This window comes from Elephas maximus, chromosome 23 (genome assembly GCF_024166365.1).
Source record: "Elephas maximus indicus isolate mEleMax1 chromosome 23, mEleMax1 primary haplotype, whole genome shotgun sequence".
Classification (NCBI taxonomy): Eukaryota; Metazoa; Chordata; class Mammalia; order Proboscidea; family Elephantidae; genus Elephas; species Elephas maximus.
Window position 1 is genome coordinate 18,022,944 of NC_064841.1, and position 11,784 is coordinate 18,034,727.

The window sequence follows — 11,784 nt, forward strand, 5'->3', positions numbered from 1 at the left end:
GAGCCTGGCATGTAAGTGGTCAGATGGGGAAACTGCGGCATAGAGAGGTTAAGTAATTTGGGTAAGGTCAGACAGTTGTTAAGTGGTGCAGCTGGGATTCAAACTCAGGCAGTCTGGCTGCAGAGCCTAAATCCTTAACCACTACACCATCCCTCTTACAAGGTGCTATATGGCATTAGTGTTCACATTTTGGAGTATTTCCCACCAGCCTTTTCTAGGTATTTAAAGAGGCATAAACTACACACACATATACACAAAAATGGAGTCATTCTGTAAATACTCTATTAAGACCCTTCTGAATCTTGAGGTTTTTTTCACCTAATATCATGAGCGTTTCTTTATGTCATTTTCATATTCAGTAAATGAAACACTGTAGTTCAGTTTAGCAAACACCTACGTGCTCAACGCCAGCACTGATTGCTTGTTTCATGGAGGAATACTTATCAGAGGCCTACCCTGTATGTGGTGACCTCAAGTGTCACAGAATAGAACTGAGCTCCATAGGGTTTTCTTGGCTGTGATCTTTATGGAAGCGATCTCCAGGCCTTTTTTGCACAGCGCTGCTGGGTGAGTTCTAGCCACCAACCTTTCTGTCAGTAGACAAGCGCCAGGGGTCGGAATGGACTCCTTGCACCGGGGTTGTTTGTTTGTTTACCGCATAACATATGTGGCCCACCCTGTCCTAGGTTTTATTCATCTCATCTGACTCTCTTTGGCGGTCGGGTATGGACCGAGGGAAGGAGAGTAGGGTGGGGGCGGGTCTGTCCGGAGTGGAGGCAGAGAAAAGCCCGGTTCTGAGTCCCCTGCTCACCAGCACTGGCTGCTGCTGGCCGAACGGTCAGAGGGATGCCTCGCAGGGGACGGAGGGAGGGAGGGCAGGCAAGGAAGGACTGCTGCCCTCTCCCATTTCCAAGGCTTTCAATTCATGCAACAATCTTAATGTATAGAAACTTCCTAAGAGAATTCTAGCTACGTACCCCGTGCACAAAGTCACCCCTACCCTGCGGAGAGCCGGGTCGGGTGGAGGTGGTGGACCTCGGGACGGCATGGAGAGGCGCTAGCGCGCACGATCTCCACTAAGCCCCGAACACTTAACCGGCGCCGCACGGTACGGGGTGCTGGAGCAACCTGGCTCCTCGCCGGGCACTCTCCTCGCCCCCCGGCTCTCCGCCGTGCGCCCCCAACTCACTTGGGCGCACGCGTCCTGAGTCCCCAGCCGGGCGGGCCTCGCGCGTCGGGTCCAGCGCCATGGAGACGGCTGCGCAGGGCGGTCTCAGCTAGGGCGCCGGCTGCGCGGGGACTGGGGCCCGAGGGCGGCCAGCGCCCCCTGGCGGGCCTAGAACCCGGGGCTGGACACCCGCCGGACGCGGGACTGGGAAGAGCCTGGGCCTGCAAGAGGTGGGTCGGTGGTAGCAAGTACTATCCCAGGTCTCGTTGGAGCTCAGCGGCTGGGACTTGGAGAAATCTGGGTGTCCTGGCTGCGGGTCAAGCCCATTGGCGCTGTGAGCGGCGAGGTCTAGGAAGGGACAGAAGTGAGGGAAGGAGGACCCGTGTTCCCGGTCATCAGTGGGGCGTGGAGGAAGGCCGAGGCCGGGAAAGTACAAACAAACGCCCAGCCTGTTTTCCGCTGAGCCGAGGTCCCCTGTGAGCCTGCATGGCTTTCGGGAGAAATGGGTGGGGCAGGAAAAAGGATTTTGGGAACTCTTGCTGTGGGCAGTGTAAATTAAGGATTGGCGGTATGGTAGGCAGAGTAACGGCACCTGAAGATACCGTATCCTAATTCTAAGGATTTGCACATGTTACCTCACGTGCAAGAGGGACTTTGAAGATGTGATCACGGTTAAGGACCTTGAGATGGGAGATTACCCTCGGTTATCTGGGGGAAGCCGATGGAATTCCACGTGAGTTGGAGAACCTGAAGCTGAGAACCTTCTAGGCTGTGATCAGAGAGCGATGGGACAACAAAGGAAAGATCAGAGAGATGCAAAATGAGAAGGATCCTACTGGCTCTTGCTGGCTTTAAAAATAGAGGAAGGGGGCCACAAGCCAAGGAATGTGGGTGGCCTGCAGAAACCGGAAAAGGCAGGCAAACTTGATTGTCCCCAAGACATCAGTAAAATGTAAAGGAACACAGCCCTGCTGACACCTTGATTTTTGTTCAGTGAGACTCGTGTGGGATTTCTGACCTCCAGAACTCTAAGACAATAAATTTGTGTTGTTTTAAGCCACTAAATTTGTGGTAATCTGTTGCAGCCACTATAAAAAAAAAAACAGGAAGCCAATATAAGGGTGGGAGGAGTAGAGCCTATCTGCATTACTCCCCAGTGTATTCAAGAAGGTTAACCTTTCTCCTCCTTACTGTCTAGAATCCCTTACCTCAGCCTCTCAACTTGGCATATATCAAGAGGCTAGAGGGTAGGAAAAAACTCTCCTAAAGCATCCCATTACATTTAGAATAAAGCTCAACCACCTCAGTGCGGCCCACCAGACCTGCCTGAGCCGGCCCCTGCCTACCTCTTCAAGGCCAGCCTCTTGCTAGTTGCTCATTGGGCTCAGCACAGGCCTTCTTTCTGGTCCTCAAACTCGCCAGACTCATTTCTGCCTCCAGGCCCTCTCCCCTGTGACAGAGACCTTCTCGGAATGATGTCCTCCCCAGGAACTATCACAATGCTCTGTTTTATATTTTTTTGTGGCACTAATAACAAGTTGGAATGCCCTTTTCATTCACTAGCTCTTTTGTTTGTGTATTCTTGGCTTCCTGTCTAAGAGCATAAGTTGCATGAAAGCAGGGTCCTTATCTGTCTTGTTCACTGGCTTAGGATATAGAAACAGACTCTCCATGAATATTTGTTTAATGAAGGAATGAATAAAATAAGAAATTGAATGAAACTCAAACTGCTGAGAAACGAAGTTTTAATTCTCGTGGAGTCCAGTTCTCGGAGGTTGAGGTGACCCATCCAACCTATTTTCCTGAGATGATCTTTGAACCTTGAGCCTCGACGAAACTGGTTATCTGAAAATCACCTTCAGACCAAACAGTGGTCTAGATTAATTACTAAGAATGTTTTGCTTTAGGCCTTGTGTTCTTTTAAAGAATTACCTATGTCCAGTTTCAACAGAAACTCCAGAGGTCAGACTAGAGCTATGTTTTAGGGTAAATCAGTAATTATTTTAATTGTCCTTCAAGACAATACTGTATAGAATTCTATTGTCTTTTTTTTTTTTTTTTTGAGTCATCTAGTGCTGCTATAACACAAATACCACATGGGGGTGGCTTTAACAAAGAGAAGTTTATTCTCTCACAGTCTAGGGGTGTAGACGTCTGAATTCAGGGTGCCAGCTCCAGAGAAAGTCTTTCTATCTCTGTTGGTTCTGGGAGAGGGTCCTTGTCATCAATCTTCCCCTGATCTAGGAGCATCTCAGGACTCATTCCACTTCCAGCTCTGCTTTCTTGGTGGTAGGAGGTCCCCCTGTCTCTCTGCTGGCTTCTCTCTTTTATCTCAAAAGAGATTGACTCAAGGTACAACCTGATCTTGTAGATTGAGTTCTGTCTCATTAACATAACTGCCTCTAATCCTGCCTGATTAACATCAGAGAGGTTAGGACTTACAACACACAGGAAAATCACTCAGATGACTGAAGTGGCGAACAATCACACAATACTGGGAATCATGGCCTAGCCAAGTTGGCACACATTTCAGGGGGGAGGGGACACAATTCAATCCATAACACCTACTGACTACAAATTGTTCTATTTGCCATAAGCTGGAGTAGAAGGATCTGTTGAAATGTTACACCAATTTGCAAACTGTATATTCAATAAACTTCAATCATTTTCTATTACTGGCTTACTATAATTTTGGTTTTAACACTGCACATGGAAAATAGTCCTTTAACTCTTGGCTGCATTCTGTTATGTGTGCATTTTAAACCCAAATGGCCCCAACAGGGAGAAATTTTGACCCAGAATGAAATGAAGAGGTGAGGAAGGTGGGGAGGGCAAGGAGGGAGTCCTGGACAGAGATGACTTTTCAGTGAGCATGTTCTGATGAGTACGCATCCCTGGGTTATTTCTGCTTTGTACGGCCTCCTCCTCGGCTAGGCCCTACAGCTGTTCTCAGAGTCTGTAGTTTGTATAACATGGCTAGTCCAGCCTTCCTGGAACAAAGCCAGAAAAGGGCTGTGAGGGTGGAGAGGTCCAGAGTGGGGCGAAGGAGCCCATCTGTAGGCCAGCAACTGGGACTCAGAGCAGAGGTTTAGGGAACAGAAAGGAATAACCAGGAAGGCCAGAGCCCAGGTGGACAAGACAGAGTATGGATCAGAAACTAGATGAACCATAAAGATGAGATGAAGAGTCCTTCTTAGAGAAGGGTCTTAAAATATTCACTAGGATTAGATTGCACTACAAGTGACCAAGCCAAAATAACTCATTGCTGTCAAGGCAATTCTGACTCATAGCGACCCTATAGGACAGAGTAGACTGCCTCATAGGATTTCCGAGGAGTGGCTGGTGGAATTGAACTGCTGACTTTTTGGTTAGCAGCCTGAGCTCTTAACCACAGCACCACCAGGGCTCCAAATTAACACTGGTTGAAACAATACAGTTTATTTTTCAGGTAAATAAAGTCCAGAAGTAAGTTTCTGCTATAGAAGCCCCATGATCATGAAGAACCTAGGCTCCTTCTATCTTATTGCTCTGCCATCCTTACTGTGTGACTCCCACCTCATGGCCCAAAATGGTTGCTGAGTTCCAGCCATCTTGTCTTCTGACAGAAGGAAGGAGAATTGGACAAAAAAAAGGCAATTCCTTTGAAGACATTTCCCAGTTTCCACACATGACACTTCTTCTGCTCACATCCCAATGGCCAGAACTTACAGACATGATCATACTCCCTGCAAAAAAAGCTGGGGAATGTAATCTTTTTTTAATTTTTTTGTTGTACTTTAGATGAAGGTTCATAGAACAGACTAGTTTCTCATTAAACAGTTAGTACACATATTGTTTTATGACACTGGTTAACAATCTCACGACATGTTAACACTCTCCCTTCTCAGCCTTGGGTTCCCTATTACCAGCTTTTCTGTTCCCTCCTGCCTTCTAGTCCTTGCTCCAGGGCTGGTGTGCCCCTTTAGTCTCATTTTGTTTTATAGGCCTGTCCAATCTTTGGCTGAAGGGTGAACCTCAGGAGTGACTTCATTACTGAGCTGATAGGGTGTCTGGGGGCCATACACTCTCAGGGTTTCACTACTCTCTGTCAGGCCAGCAAGTCTGGTCTCCCTTTTTGAGGTAGAATTTTGTTCTGGGAATCTAGTCATTATTCTAGACATACGCCCAGCTAAAAATCAAAGATTCTTTACTTACAGAAGGAAAGAACAGACATTGGAATATAACTAGGAACTTGTGCAGAGCAGTTGCTGGGGCTCCTGGGATAGCACCAGTTTCTAAGTACTGTACTGTGTGGGTTCCTCCTACCTTGAGTGTCTGTAAGTCACAGGCAGCCTGGACTTCATTTTCATAGCTGTTATAGTTTCGGTGTGATTTACTAGGGCTGAATTACCCATGAGGCAGGCTAAGCATGTGCTTAGGGTACCTGCAAAGCTAGGAAACAAAACAACAATAACAATTACAAAATTTGTAGGGAAATAATTTGATATTGCATATTTCAAACACACACAGAGACACACAGACACACATAAAAAAACAATGTACCGTCCGTTCTGCACTTGTATCTTGTGTTTGTATCACTGACCTGTCTCTGAAGTACAAGGTAACCGTTCAGAAGAGAACAGGGATGGTAGAGGCCAGAAATAAGGATAGAATCTTCTTGGGATCTCAAGGGAAACACTGGGTTTAAACTGAGGAACTGAAAGCTTATCTTGCTGGCAGTCAGACTATGGTTTCCCAACTGCACAGAAGCAGCACTCAGTCAGGTCCTCTCCTCCCCTCACAGGTTTGGAACAAGACAGAGACGAGGCCACTCTCCAAACACAAACGTGACGAAACTTCGCCCTCTTCTGACGAGTCTGGGTAACTGCTGCTCCTTCACCAATGACAACCAACTCCAGCGCTCCCGTAGGTATCTAATTACCAAATTGCCCCCTTCGAGACATCATCCAATCCCGAATTGCCCCCACCCCTTCCCTAACCCCTTTTTAGAATCATCCAGCACAACCCTAATCCTGCCAAAAGCTCCTCCCAACTCCTTCGTCCCGAATCTCCCCACTCATCTTGGGGGGCGTTCTCTCCTGCTGCAGCAAGTCCAATAAACCAAACATCTTTTTTTTTTTTTTGACTATAGGTGTCAGCTTAGTAATCTGTGGTCAGTGGACTTTAACAGAAAACTCCAAAGCCCTCCTGCCTCTAGTGTCTCAAACACAAGCCCATGAATCAGTGTGAGGAGGCTGCCAACAGACCACACAGCATTTGGGAGTGGGGAGTGTTAGAACTCTTGCTAACTCACTCAGCTTTGGCCTCCAATGACTTTCTCCACTGTGTGTCTGCTCCTTCTAGTGCTGACTGGTGGGTTAAGGAAAGGACTTTGTCCCCTTAGACAGGCAACTGCCCATCTTCCTCAGCCCAGTTTCCTCCCCTGAGTTCTTGGGATGCTCCCCTCTCCTTTTTGTTCTTTCTTTAGTTGTCATTCAGTCCTGGTTGGGTCCCTATCAAAACAAAAAAGAAGCAGCAAGAATCTTCAAAGAGAATACAGTGTGGCCCTTGCATCAGGCAGGGGAGGAGGTGGTTTCTAGGATGTGCTTACAAAGAAATGGTTTTCCTGGGGTTGGGGTATGAAATGAATAGGAAGTCCATGTAGTGGGGAGGGGCCCTGGTGGTGAAGTGGTTAAGCATTCAGCTGGTAACCCTAAGGTCAGTGGTTAGAACCCACCATGCTGCTCTTTAGGAGAAGGATGTGGCTGTCTGCTTCTGTGGAAATTTATAGCCTTGGAAACCCCACAGAACAGTTCTACTGTGTCCTATAGGGTTGCTATGAGTTGGAATTGACTCAATGGCAATGGGTTTGGTTTTTTGGTTTAGATGTAGTGGATGGAAGTCTCTGGGTGGTACAAACAGTTAAGTGCTCGACTACTAGCTAGAGATGTTGGTGGTTCAACCCACCCAGAGGTGCCTCAGAAGAGTGGCTAATGGTCTGCTTCCAAAAGGTCACAGCCATCCAAAGACCTATGGAACAGTCCTGCTGAGAGACACACCGGCTCACCACGAGCAGGAATCAACTCCGTGGCAACCAACCACCACCATAGAAGGAGTGGGGCCAGGGAGGACACATTCTGACCAGAAAAAAAAATCCCAAATGAAGATCGTAATTAAAAGGGCCTTGGAATGTTTTCCAAGAAGAAACTCTTGTGGAGAAGGACGTTTGAAAACAAGTTTCAAATAGTTTTTCAGTGAGGCGAATGGGATGACGATTCAAAACTTAGTCTTAAACGTGGACTCTATCAGGGCGTAACCCCGGCTACACATTGGAATCATCTGGAAGCTTTAAAACACTGCCCAGGCCCAGGATCCCACCCCAGATCAGTCACATTGGAATCTCTGGGGTGAGGCCCAGGTGTCAGTATTTGCTCTCCAAGTGATACCTAATGTGCGTCCAGGGTGGGAAGGCACCAAGCCGAGGCACCTGCTGTCAGCTCTCCTCCTCCTCCAGCAAGGTACTTACCCATTCTAATTTAATTTTCCTCATCTGCAGAATGAGGGGGGTTGACACAAAGATCTGTTGTTGTTGGTAGCTGCCATCGAGTAGGTTCCAACTCATGGCGACCCCATGTGTGCAGACTAGAGCTGCCCCAGAGGGTTGTCTATGCTGTAATCTTTACGAAAGCAGATCTCCAGGCTTTTCTTCTGAGGAGCCGCTTGCTGGGTGGGTTCAAACCCGGGCTTTGAACCAATTCGTTCCAGTTCAAACTCTTACTGAGAATTTGTATTTCCACCCCAGATATATGGAATCAGAATCTACATTTTAACAAGATCCCTAAGTGATTCTTACGTATACAGTAATAAATTTTGAGAACCACTGCTTTACTCGAGATTCTCAGATTTGGTCCCTAACCAGCAGCATTGGCATCAAAACTTGATACAAATGCAAATTCTCAGCAGGGGTTCGAACCTCAAGGAACCCCTGGAAGCCCTGGTTGAAACCGCCAACTTTTGTTTTCAGCAGCAGTCCAGTGCAAACTGCCGGCCCTACCCAGCCTCCTCTGAAGAAGATGAAGACTTCCGAAACTTTAATGTACACACGGATCACATAGGAATCTTGTCAAAATGAATTTTGGTGCAATAGGTCTGGAGTATGACCCAATTGCATTTATAGAGTTCACCAAGAGTTTTAACTGTGATGAGTAACAATTAGAAGACATAGCTGATGGAAGAGTTAGGAGCTAGTGCCGTGGAGTCGATTCCTACTCATGGAGACCCCATGTGATAGAGTAGAACTGCCCCATAGGGTTTCCTCTGCTGTAAGCTTTATGGGAGCAGATAGCTAGGTCTTTCTCCCCCGGAGCTGCTGGCTGGGTTCCAACTGTCAATCTTTCAGTTAGCAGCTGAGTGCTTAACTGTTGTGCCACCAGGGCTCCCTGGGCCTGAGATCTGCATTTCTAAGGAGATCCTGGATAATGCTGATGGTGCAGGGTTCATGGACCACTCTCAGACCAGCAAGGCTTCAGGTTAACTGTTGCCATCGACCTGATTCCAACTTATACAGACCCTATGTTAGTGGTTCTCGAAGCGTGGTTCCGCGACCAGAAGCATCAGTGTCACTAGGGAAATGGTTAGAAATGCAAATTTGTAGTCACTGCCCCAGACCTGTTGATTGGGAGATGCTGGGGCAGGACCCAGCCATCTGTCTCAACAAGCCGGCCAATGACTACTGCAGCTCACATCTGAGCGGTGCTGCCGTCTGAATCCTCAGATCTCTAGCTGAGATCCTCTCATCCCTAGTCTTTCCAGTTGCTGCAGAAACCACTGACGCCTCCTCAAAGCCTCAGACTGAAAACCCATCAGGGGACCCTGGGGACCGCTACCGCAAGCCTCTTCCCGGCTTTGTCCGCTCCCTAACGAGCCACTCCTGGAAACTCAGAGCTGCCACAGCTTCCCTAGCGTTTGAAGGTCCTGTCTGCCCCCCACCCCCCCATTCCATGCCCGTGCTTTTAAAATACTTTTTTCTGTTCTCAAGACAAGTTCTCTGTGCTATCATCAAGTATTTGAAGGGAAAGGATGTTCAGGAAACTAGGAAATTTGCCACCTTAACCATCACGCAGTGAGAGGAATATACTAGAAGAAACAGGCTGGACGGAAATGAATTACCTTTTCCAAAGTAGAATCTTCTTTTTAGGACTTCACTGTTTATTGCAAATATCAGTAGTTGCTAATAAACAGGACAAAAAAATTAACGTTGAACTGTCTTACTGCTGAAGTTGACAATTATTTTTCTTAGTCTTACAGGGCAGGGCTTCCCAGCTCGGGACTAAGCCCTGCTTAGGTTCTTACCTTCTTCTGACCAAGAATGACCAGCAGAGGCTCAGAGGTGCCACACGAACAAAGGTTTATTAGGGACAGAAAGAAAGTAAAAAAGGCTCGCGAGGGAGAGATGGAGAGGGGTTTCCACCTATGCTAGCCTCCAGTCTGTCATCAAAAAGGGTTTCCTAGGGTTTATGAAAGGTTTTCTTCACTCATTGGATGGGTGGAGATTTTCAGGAGAAGGGGAGGGGTTATGAAAATCAAATGCATGCACAGTTGGAATTCAAGATGGATTTCCTCTCAGAGGTTGTCGGAACTAAGATGGAGTCTGTCGCAAGGGCTGCTGGGGTGTAGAACAGGACTTATTCTGGGATGCTGCACATGCATGATGTCTCTGGATCTTGGTTTGAGTCTCGGCAAGGGATCTTTGTTCATGATTATCTCATGTGGAAGGTCATTCATAGGTTACCTTGATTTTTACTGCACATACTCTGCACCTGGTGGGGGACTTGAAAAACAACTCGGGAGGGTTGTCAGTAATTTATAGCTGGTCAAGCATGTAGAGACAGGAAATATGGCCCCTTGTCTTGTGTAAGCACCTCTTCCAGTTCCAGTAGTAAAAGCCATATAGTGGTCTGCACTTAGGTTTAGATTCTAAGAATACTGAGTCAAAGGCCTTTTAATTATAGCCAGTCTGATCTCTTGCCTGTCTCATTAGGACATTTGAATGTTCAACTTTTTATTTGGGTGGTAGGAAAGAACTTTTTTTTCTCGCTCCCCATCTCCCCACCCCCCCATCCCCCATCTCCCCACCCCCCCATCCCCCCACCACACACCCCCAGCAATTCTATTCTCCTAGGACCTGCCGCAGCAGACCTGGTGGCACAGTGGTTAAGTGCTCGACTGCTAACCGAAAGGTCGGCAGTTCGGAACCCACCAGCCACTCAGCTCCACTCAGCAGGAGAAAGATGTAATCTGCTCCTGTAAAGATTACAGCCTTGGAAACTCTATGGGGCAGGGCTGCTAAAACCAAGACCAAACCAAACCCAGTGCCGTCGAGTCGATTCCAACTCATAGCGGCCCTATAGGACAGAGTAGAACTGCCCCATAGAGTTTCCAAGGAGCGCCTGGCAGATTGAACTGCTGGTTAGCAGCCGCAGCCCTTAACCACTACGCCACCAGGGTTTCCATAGCGTCGCTAGGAGTCAGAATTGTTGGGAGGACCTGCTGCACCTTGAAACTGACTTAACAGTTGCAGCCTCGGTAATGCAATTCAAGCCTCTCCCCTCATTAGCACCATAATACTTTTTAGCTTAATACACACAGTAAACTGGAAACCCTGGTGGCGTAGTGGTTAAGTGCTACTGCTGCTAACCAAAAGGTTGGCAGTTCTAATCCACCAGACGCTCCTTGGAAATGCTATGCGGCAGTTCTACTCTGTCCTATAGGGTTGCTGTGAGTCGGACTCGATGGCGATGGGTTTGGTTTGGGTTTGGACACAGTAAACTGCTAAGGGAGGCCACTCTCAGCACTGTGAAAAACCTACTTGCGTTGCAGACGCTCCATCTTCAGGGTTAGAAGCTTCCCCACCCCATCTGGGGGACTGAATGACTATGGGCTGGAAGCTGCAGAGGGGGGCGTGGGCTCTGGCAGGAGAACTCAGGCGCTCAGGAGCTGGAAGGCTCAGGGCTCCAGGGAAGGACTCATTCTTTGAGAATCTGGGCAGAATGACTTTAAGTAAGAAGGAAGCCACTCCCAAACCACTGTGGACTATTTAGGCTAAAAGATTTGATGTGACCGTTAAGTAAAGGACTGTTTTGTATCAGCTCCTGGACTTTGAGTATGCCCATGATGAGGGTCTGGGCTACAATTTCTTAAAGAAACACTAACACTGCATTGAGTAAACATGAGTGTTTTATCTCCCCCGTCTTATGAGGGGAAGGCAGATCATGAACGCCAGAGAAAGCTTCCAGGTCCACAGTTGGTTTATCTTAAGGTTGGAAGTCCAGTTCCATGGTCCAACGATTGCCCCCACACAGTGGCCCTCCTCTCTGCCCTTTCCTGGGTAGAGAAGAGAGTCAAAGACTTCCTGACTCTAGCAGAATTCAAGAACAGAATTTTACTGTAGACTTGAAAAAAAAAATTTTTTTTTTTGTAATCACCACCCATGGAAACTGAGGTTCTCATGTTGCAAACACCCCTGTGGCAACCATGTGAGGGCCTGCAGATGAGAAGATTGACTTGTTCTAATTAGAAAGCCTAAATGCACAGGAGCCTTTGCCAAGCATGAGAAGAAAGGCATGCACCATGCCAGT

General features: G+C 47.6%; 1 protein-coding gene and 1 long non-coding RNA gene across 4 annotated transcripts in view; one reads left to right on the plus strand and one right to left on the minus strand.

Moving 5' to 3' along the window:
- Positions 1–1,370, minus strand: part of LOC126066513 (uncharacterized) — a 55,553-nt gene extending 54,183 nt beyond the window's left edge. Inside the window, exon 1 of one of the 3 annotated variants that reach the window (XM_049867640.1) lies at positions 1,190–1,370. The gene's annotated coding sequence lies outside the window, so the exon portion shown is untranslated. The remainder of the gene's footprint in view (positions 1–1,189) is intronic. The other 2 variants (XM_049867639.1, XM_049867641.1) reach the window with 2 other exon arrangements.
- Positions 1,345–8,261, plus strand: LOC126066514 (uncharacterized). The gene is made up of 3 exons (XR_007515121.1): positions 1,345–1,398; positions 5,952–6,073; positions 8,175–8,261. It is a non-coding gene; the product is annotated as an uncharacterized LOC126066514 (long non-coding RNA).
- Positions 8,262–11,784: the final 3,523 nt, after the last annotated feature.